Source organism: Echinops telfairi, unplaced genomic scaffold (genome assembly GCF_000313985.2).
Source record: "Echinops telfairi isolate 266 unplaced genomic scaffold, ASM31398v2 ScPeMD7_2565;HRSCAF=3150, whole genome shotgun sequence".
In the NCBI taxonomy this organism is placed as follows: Eukaryota; Metazoa; Chordata; class Mammalia; order Afrosoricida; family Tenrecidae; genus Echinops; species Echinops telfairi.
The window spans coordinates 12,302,679-12,310,767 of NW_022106463.1; the positions used below are offsets into that span (position 1 = coordinate 12,302,679).

An 8,089-nucleotide genomic window follows, 5' to 3' on the forward strand; every position below is an offset into this window, starting at 1 on the left:
TTTTTTTTTTTTTTTTTTTAACACTTGCTTTTTAATTCACAAAATATCCTGGGGTATTTATACCGATGTGTTATTGTTAGGCGCCATCCAGGTGGTCCACATCCATGGTCACCTTTTGTGTAACAGAAGAAAACATTTCCTGGTCCAGTGCCGTCTTCACAATGACTTTTATGTTTGAGCCCATTGTTACAGCCTGTGTGTCTGTCCATCTTTTTGAGAGCCTTTCTTTTTTCTGTAGCCCTTCTACCAAGCATGATGTCCTTTTTCAGGGACCCGTCTCTCTTGACACCATGTCAAAAGTAAGTAAGACAAAGTCTTGCCATCCTTGACTGCTAAAAGGGTTCTGGTTGTACTTATTCTAAGGCTTATTGTTTGTTCTTTTGACAATCCATACTACTTTCAATATTCATTGACAATACATAATTCAAATGGCCCAGTGCCTCCCAACTTATTCAGTGTCCACCTTTCACATGCATATGAGGCAATTCAAAATACCACAGTTTGGGTCAGTAATACCTTAATTCTTAAAGTAATGTCCCTGCTTTTCAGTGCTCTAAAGAGGTCTTGTGCAGCACAGTTACACAGTGCCTGGGATTATTTCATCTCCAGACTGCTGCTTACTTGAGCATCACTTGAGGTTCCAAGCAGGATGAAATCCTTGAGAACTTCAATCTCTTTTCCATTCATTATGATGGGACATATTGGTCCTCTTTTGAGGATTTTGATGTTTTTTTGCACTGAGTTGCAATCCATACTAAAGGTTGCAAATCTTGGAGTTATATTCCTACCAAACTAAGATCGTGTAGTTTTTACCATATTTTCACACATGATCACTTGGATTTGTGCAGTGTATTGCTCTTAGAAAGCATGCTCTAGTGAATATCGATGTGAAATGAACAGTAGGTATCCAAAATATATACATGGTAGCTGTCTCAAGTAAGATAGGTTCCATTACATTGAAGAGGCTTCCACATGACTTTATGAAATTATTATGTGGGAATTTCATTTTAAGTATTATGCCATTGTGAAGACTTTAATTGTCAACGGTATCATAAGAAAAGGTGACCCAACAGAACCTCCAACTATAGAACGATTCTCAAGCAAAATTGTGCTTAAAGATGGCCAACAGTGGTTGCAGCAGTTCATTGATAGGGAGCTTCCAGACGTTCACACTGGATTCCGAAGAGGACATGGAACAAGGGGTGTCGTTGCTGATGTCACATCCCTCTTGGCTCAAAGCCGAGAATACCAGAAAGATGTTTCCTTGTGTTTCATTGACTATGCAAAGGCATTTGACTTTATGGTCCTTAATAAACTGTGGGTAACCTTGAAAAGTATGGTAATTCTTAAATACTTCCTGGTGCTCATGAGGAACTTGTACATGGATTAAGAGCCAGTTGTGCAAGCAATGGAATACTGCATGGTTTAAAATTGGGAGAGGTGTGGGTCACCGTTGTATCCTCTCATCATACTTGTTCAATCTGTATGCTGGGCAAATCATTGGGGAGTTGGGTTATTTGAAGAAGAATGTGGCACCCGGGTTAGAGCAAAGCATATTAATAACCTGTGATATGCAGATCACACAACCTCGCTGGCTGAAAGTGAGGAGGAATTGCAGCACTTGCTGATGAAGATGAAGGATTGCAGCTTCAGTATGGATTACTACTCAGTGTAAGCAACACCAACAGCCTCACAGCTAGACTTGTAGATAACATCATGATAAATGGAGAAACAGTTTAAATTGTCCAGGATTTTATCTTGATTGCACTCACAATCAATGCTTGTGGGAGCAACCGTCAAGAATGCAAAAGCCAGTTTGCATCAGGTAAATTTATTGCACAGGTGTTGAAGAGTGAGGATGTTTCTTTGAGGACTAAGGTCCCCTGACCCAAACCGTAGTATTTTCTATTGTCTCCTATATATGTGAAAGTTGGACATTGAATAAGGAAGACTGTAGAAGAATCGATGCGTTTGGGTTGTGGTGCTGGAGAAGAATAGTGAAAGTACTATGGACTGCTAAAAAGGCAAAGTGATCTGTATTGGAAGGAGTAAGGCCAGAGTGCTCCTTAGCAGCAAGGATGGCAAGACTTTGTCTTACAGACTTTGGGCATGCTGTTAGGAGAGGCAGTCCCTGAAGAAGGACATCGGGTTCGGTAAAGTGGAGGTTCCGTGTAAAAGAGGAAGGTCCTCAACGAGATGGGTTGACACAGAGGCTGCATCCGTGGGCTCAGTCATAGGAACAACTGAGGCTGTCACATGTTTTGTGCATAGGTCACTGTGGGTCTGAGCTGACTTGATGGCACCTAGCAACAGCAACTTATAAGCAGTGCACCTACTGTCCGTGTCTGGCTTAAATAACAGGAATCTGGATTTCTGATGATACGTAGGCATTGTCAGCTTTTATGACCTCCCAGTGTGTTCAAATCTGATCTCTTCTCCTTCCTGTCTGAAGATTATTATTATGTGCATTTTACGAGTTTACTATTGTTTTCATAACAAAGCACTGTTTTGTCATCTTTCTGTGGTTGGGTCTGTGTGTGCGCGCGAGTGAATGTTTCCACAACTGTTTTGCTTCCCATTCAATAATTTCTACACAAATAGTTCTGTGAGATCAGTTATAGTGTTCGTAATTCATCGGTAGTCCCAATATTTCTGCTCTGGTTGTTAACTTTCCATGAACCTAATTTTCCTCCCTGTTTACAACATTATCTTTTTGTAAAATTATTGTGGTCATTTTGTCTTAGAAGGTGATATATATATTATTTTTATGAAACAATCGATTTTAACCAAGACTGCAGCGGCTCATTGCAGTTCAAATTTTAAAGAGCAATAAACTAATGGAGTCCTTTATCTCAACTTGTCCAGTAACGCTGTTCTTTTTGGTTTATTTTGTGTGATGTGAATTGGAGATTCTGTTCCACATTTTGCTCCCTTTCCATCAAGACCCATCCATTATAGTCACAGTCATTATAGAATGGTAACCAGCACCATTTCCTCTACTTCTTTTGGTCTCAGCGTAGGTGAAGCTGCGGTTCTTGTAGACAGTGCAGTAGATTATAGTCTCCTTTGAGTTTTTGGCTGTTTTTTCTTTCTTTGTAGCTCCAGAAGTTGTTCCTTAGATGGCTACTCAAAATCGGGTAAGACCCGAGGTACTGACTCAGCAAACTAGGAGGCAGACCATACAACTTTAGAACTGTCTTATACCAGCTGACTAAGATGTCCCATGAGTCCATGGTCCTAATCTTCAAACCCAAGAAGTCAATCTCAAGAATGTTTCATTATATCTAAGAAATAGCCAGTACCAGTCAGTTGCATCTGAGAGCCCATGGCAGTGGCTGGAGGACAAGGGAGCCTGCCTAGAGGGGAAAAAAAATTTTTTTTCAGGACTGCTATTAGCAGGATTTCCTTCTGCGCTTCATTGTGGAAACTTAGAGCTGTTGTATTGAGTGTCCACATTTGAGGGAGGGTGGAATTGATTTGAATGTATTTTGATTTATAATTTTTTTAGATTAAAAGATGGCTATAGCATTGAAAATTGATTAACCTCACTGCCTCCGCCACCCCTCCTTTCCCTTGGTTTGCTAGTATCCCGAGTGTCTTCTCTGTAAGTGTAACTCTGAATGAGTCCATGTGAGAGGTTGAAGACAGCAATGTGGCAATGTAACACTAGTGGTTCAGGCCCAGACCTCTCCTACCACTGTGCCACTGACTTGCTGTATGACCTAGGCAAGTCACTTAACTACAGTGTGCCTCAGTTTTCCTTCTGTTAAAATGGGGATAATAATACTGACCTACCTCAAAGGGCAGTTTTGAGGAGTGACGAATGCTTTTTATAAAGCATTTTGGGATCTTTTAGCAGAGGAATTCTCTTAAGTCCTGAGTAGTTTTCTAGCCGCTATCTCCACCGTGAACTTGGTGTGTCCGTGTCCAGAACAGTGTCGTTGATCTCTTTGGTTCTCGCCAAGAGATTGAATGGAGTCCATTGGCTAAGTGGTGGATGACTAGCAGACAGAGCTTGAGAGTGGCATAAACTCGTCGCCATGGAAACCGGCAGGATACCCTTTCCTTGACTGGATGGGGTTTTCCCCCTTTTTATGTGGGATAGTAGTTATTTGTGACCTGAGGAGAATTTTGGAATAATTTCTATTAATATCAACTCTGAAGCTAGTTGTACTGATCTGAGATTGTGTTTGTTCATAATAAAAGTTGAGTGAATCTGGAAAAAAAAAAAAAAGAAATAGCCAGCCGTGGAGCACCAAATTTTAATCCATCCATATTATGCTGTTCAATTTGTGTCTTTGTAAACTTAATTGTTAATCATGTCTGGCTTCTTCAGTTATGTGTTTTCTTCAGGATGCTTTTGACTTTGAAACATGCTAGTGATTGTGACTCTGGTCTACCGCTGTTGCCACGTATGTGTGCTCCCGTTGTATGAATGTACCTACCTATTGCAGATCTGCTTACACGGTTTCGGTGGCTCAAGTGTAACTTTTGCTCTGGGGAATATCACTGCTCTGCCTCTTTCCATTCTCATCACTGCGCTGTCTCTTTCCGTTCTCCAAACTCTTTCTTTTCTTTTTTTGTTTGTTTTATGAAAGGCAGGCTTTGTTTATTTAGTCACATCAGATGCCTGATTCACTGTGACTCAAGAAACAAAGAAACCATTTCACCGTCACCCCATTCTGAGTCCTGGGTTTGGGGCCCAGAGGGTCCGGAGTGTTTCCTGGGATCCATTCACAGGTGGACAAGACCGTATAAGATTGGCCAGATAGGTCCCCACCACCAGGTCTCGGATGTCACTGTTGAGCATGGTCTCAAAGGCATCAGGAAGAACGATTTTGGGTACTTGGTTAAGTAGAGACTTCTGCACACTGCAACTCTCTACTTAGGGCATCCTGGATGTGGGCTGCCTCTTCTCCAACTTGCTGCTAGTCAGTTGAGAACCTGATTGCCTATTTGGAGCTGAAACAGGTCACTGATACATTTGGTGTCATAATATGCTACCTCAGTCAGAGGTTTAAACATCTTCCCCATGTCCTCCCAGTTTTGGCAGAAGCTTTGATGCTTATGCGGCCATTCTGGAGGTGGGTGTCCACAGTGAGGTGAATGAGGCTGGGCATCTCTGGGCTGTAGTACTCATGGACCATCACAGAGTGCTCGGTGATGTCATGGCCTGTGGTGTACCAGCCCAGGATGAACTCATTCAGAGAGACCTTCTCGTGAAATCCTTTTATGTTCCTCGCAAATTCTACGTCAACAGACACTTCCTGATCAGATCATTGTGAGCCACTGAAAAACATTGCCGCTTTCCACTGAGTGCTTGTGGACACTGCCCAGCAGGGTCCCAATAACTGGGGCAACACCCTGGTTGCTTCCTTCATAGCTGCCCACAATGGAGGCTAAAATGACCAAGTGCACCAGGAAAGGGCCCTGGGAGCGGAGGCCAAGGTGGCAGAGGTGCCAACATGTGCACTGGGACTTCCACTGAGGGGGAGTTCTGCTGCCATCACCAGTACTGCTCTCCTGTCAGGTGATGACTCAGGAGCTCAGTCTGAGCTGGTCCAGGGATGGGGCGGAATCTGGAGCCAGTGGTAAGGCTGCAGCCTGTGCGGTGGCTGAAGTGGCAAGAGGAGCACTGGCTGGTGGAATCAGTGTAGTCATGTTGTCGAAACAGGAGCCAAGACTGCTTTCTTATAGTGAGAGGAAATTGTTGAGTTGTTGCTAAGTTAAAATTTACTAAATGAGGCAATGTGCTTTATAGGTTTTTCGATATATAAAATGTGCATATGTATATTTGTTCCACATGTTTAGGTAATGATCAATTTTTGATCTTGTATCAAAATGTGTATGAACTTGTAACTCATGCATTGGGGAGTCTGATGAACAGGAAGTAGGCGGGCCACAGGCTGGTGGATGCAGTTGGGGACCCAGACCTTCATTCCTGAAGAATCTGGGAGACCAGTAGTCAGGGATACACTTTTGTTCTTGTTTGATTTCAGCCTTCAAGTCCCCTAAGCTGCTCCATGACTGGAAGGCTGTGCTTGTTTCCCCATGTTAACTGATCCTCCGTGACTTCTTGGGGTGGATTGATAACTTTGGAGATTTTTGCCCTAGTGTGTATGGATCTCCTCATTCATTCTTGTTGCTCTTTGAAATATGGTGTTGAAATTTAACATAGTTGAATTTGTCAATTTTCCCTCTGTGTTAACCTTATGTATTTATTTGGGGGAGTTCTTACAACAATTCATACAGAAATTGAATCAAGCATATTTGTGTATATATTGCCAGCATTATTTTATGAACATTTACTTTCTATTTGATCCCTTGTTATCAGCTCCTCTCTTTTTCCTGCCCTCTCCTTGTGGCTCCTTGATAAATAATAAATTATTATTATTTTCATATCTTAACAGTGACTGCTGTCTCTCTTTCCCCACCGTTTCTGTTGTTCGGCCCCCTAGGGGCTGTGCTGTGGTTGTGTATCATTATTCCCTTCCTCCCCTTTTCTCCCCACCTTGCCCTTGACCCACCTGGTATCACTACTGCCAATTCTATTCCTGAGGGTTTTATCTGACCTCTATTCCACATGTCGTGAGCTTTTATCTGTACCAGTGTACATGCTCTGATCTCTACCCCAAAGTGAAAGGCAGGAGTGGGGTCATTATAGTGGAGGCGGAGTGGGGGTGGGGGGTGGGGCGAGAAAGCCTGTAGGAACCAGGGGGGATATTGTGTGTTTCATAGACGTTGTGCTGTACTCTGGTTCACTTATCCTTTTTGTTTTTTAATTAAAGTGGGTTTTTTTTTGTTTTAATCATTTTATTTGGTGCGTGTACAGTTCTTATCACAATCCACACATACATTATTCTGTCAGGCACATTTGTACATTTGTTGCCATCATCATTCTCAAAACACTTTCTTTCTACTTTAGCCCTTGGTATCAGCTCCTCAGTTTTTCCTGTCCTCCCCACCCTCTCTCCCTCCCTCATGAACCCATGATAATTTATAAATTACTGTTTTTGGTTTTTTTGACTCATTCCTTCCCTGTGACCTATCAGTGAGGGGATGTTTTATTGTCCATAGATGGAATTTGGGTCTCTGGTACGACTCCCCTTGTTCTCAGCAATATGTGTTTGTTTGTTTTGGGTCTTCTGATACCTATTACCTGATCCTGTCCACACCTCATGATCTCACAGGCTTGTTTGCTTCTTCCATTTGGGCTTGTTGGTTTTCTGCTAGATGGCCGCTTCTTTAACTTCAAGCCTTTAAGACCCCAGACACTATATCTTTTGTGGACACAATCTGCTCTCTTTACCTCATTTGCTTATGCACTCATTTTGTCTTCATGGATAGGGCCGGGAGGGGGAGCATCACAAAATGCCAGGTTGTTAGAACAAAGTGTTGTTGCGTTGAGGGAGGGCTTGAACAGAGGCCCAAAGTCCATCCATTACCTCAGTGTATTGCCATATAAACATATGTACATATGCCAATACCTCTATTTGTAAGAATCAATATATTTTCCTATGTACACATCAATGTTTATAACTCTAGCCATAGCTTTGCTTACTAGATCATTCCTCTGTTTCCTTTTACCCTCCTCCTGTCCCACCATCATGTTTGCCCTTCTTCTGCCTCTTAGTAATTCCTCTCCGCTAGCTGCTGTTGCTGCAACACTCCCAGGATCTCCACTGCGTCCTCCTGGTTGTTGATTTTAATTCCCTGGTTGTTCCCATGTCTGTGCTGTTGTTTGCTCACCTCTCCTTCCCCCGCCTCTGTTAATCTTCTTTTGAAGATTTTTCTGTATCTGATGACGTTTGCTTACGATGGACTTAGGGATGTATTATAATGCTACATCCTCATAACTAAAGCCAATATATTTGGAATTAATTTTAGCATAGAAATAAACTATTCCAATGGGACAATTACTTGATTAAAAACAATCTTTTAACCTTGTACTTGATTTCAAATCATGATGTCCATGCATTTCAGAGTACAACTGCACTCCATAGAACTCTCAGTGGCTCATTTTTTCAGCCATTCTCTGGCCTTCACCCTCCAACCTTTGGTGGCTGAAGGCTTAACTGCCTATGTCACC

At 42.3% G+C, this 8,089-nt stretch overlaps 1 protein-coding gene and 1 pseudogene across 1 annotated transcript in view; one reads left to right on the plus strand and one right to left on the minus strand.

The window, feature by feature from the left end:
• The window catches only part of LOC123522126 (zinc finger protein 239-like), a 56,137-nt gene that overhangs the window by 37,577 nt on the left and 10,471 nt on the right, over positions 1–8,089 (plus strand). The window lies entirely within an intron of this gene.
• LOC123522139 lies at positions 4,673–5,661 on the minus strand (annotated as a pseudogene).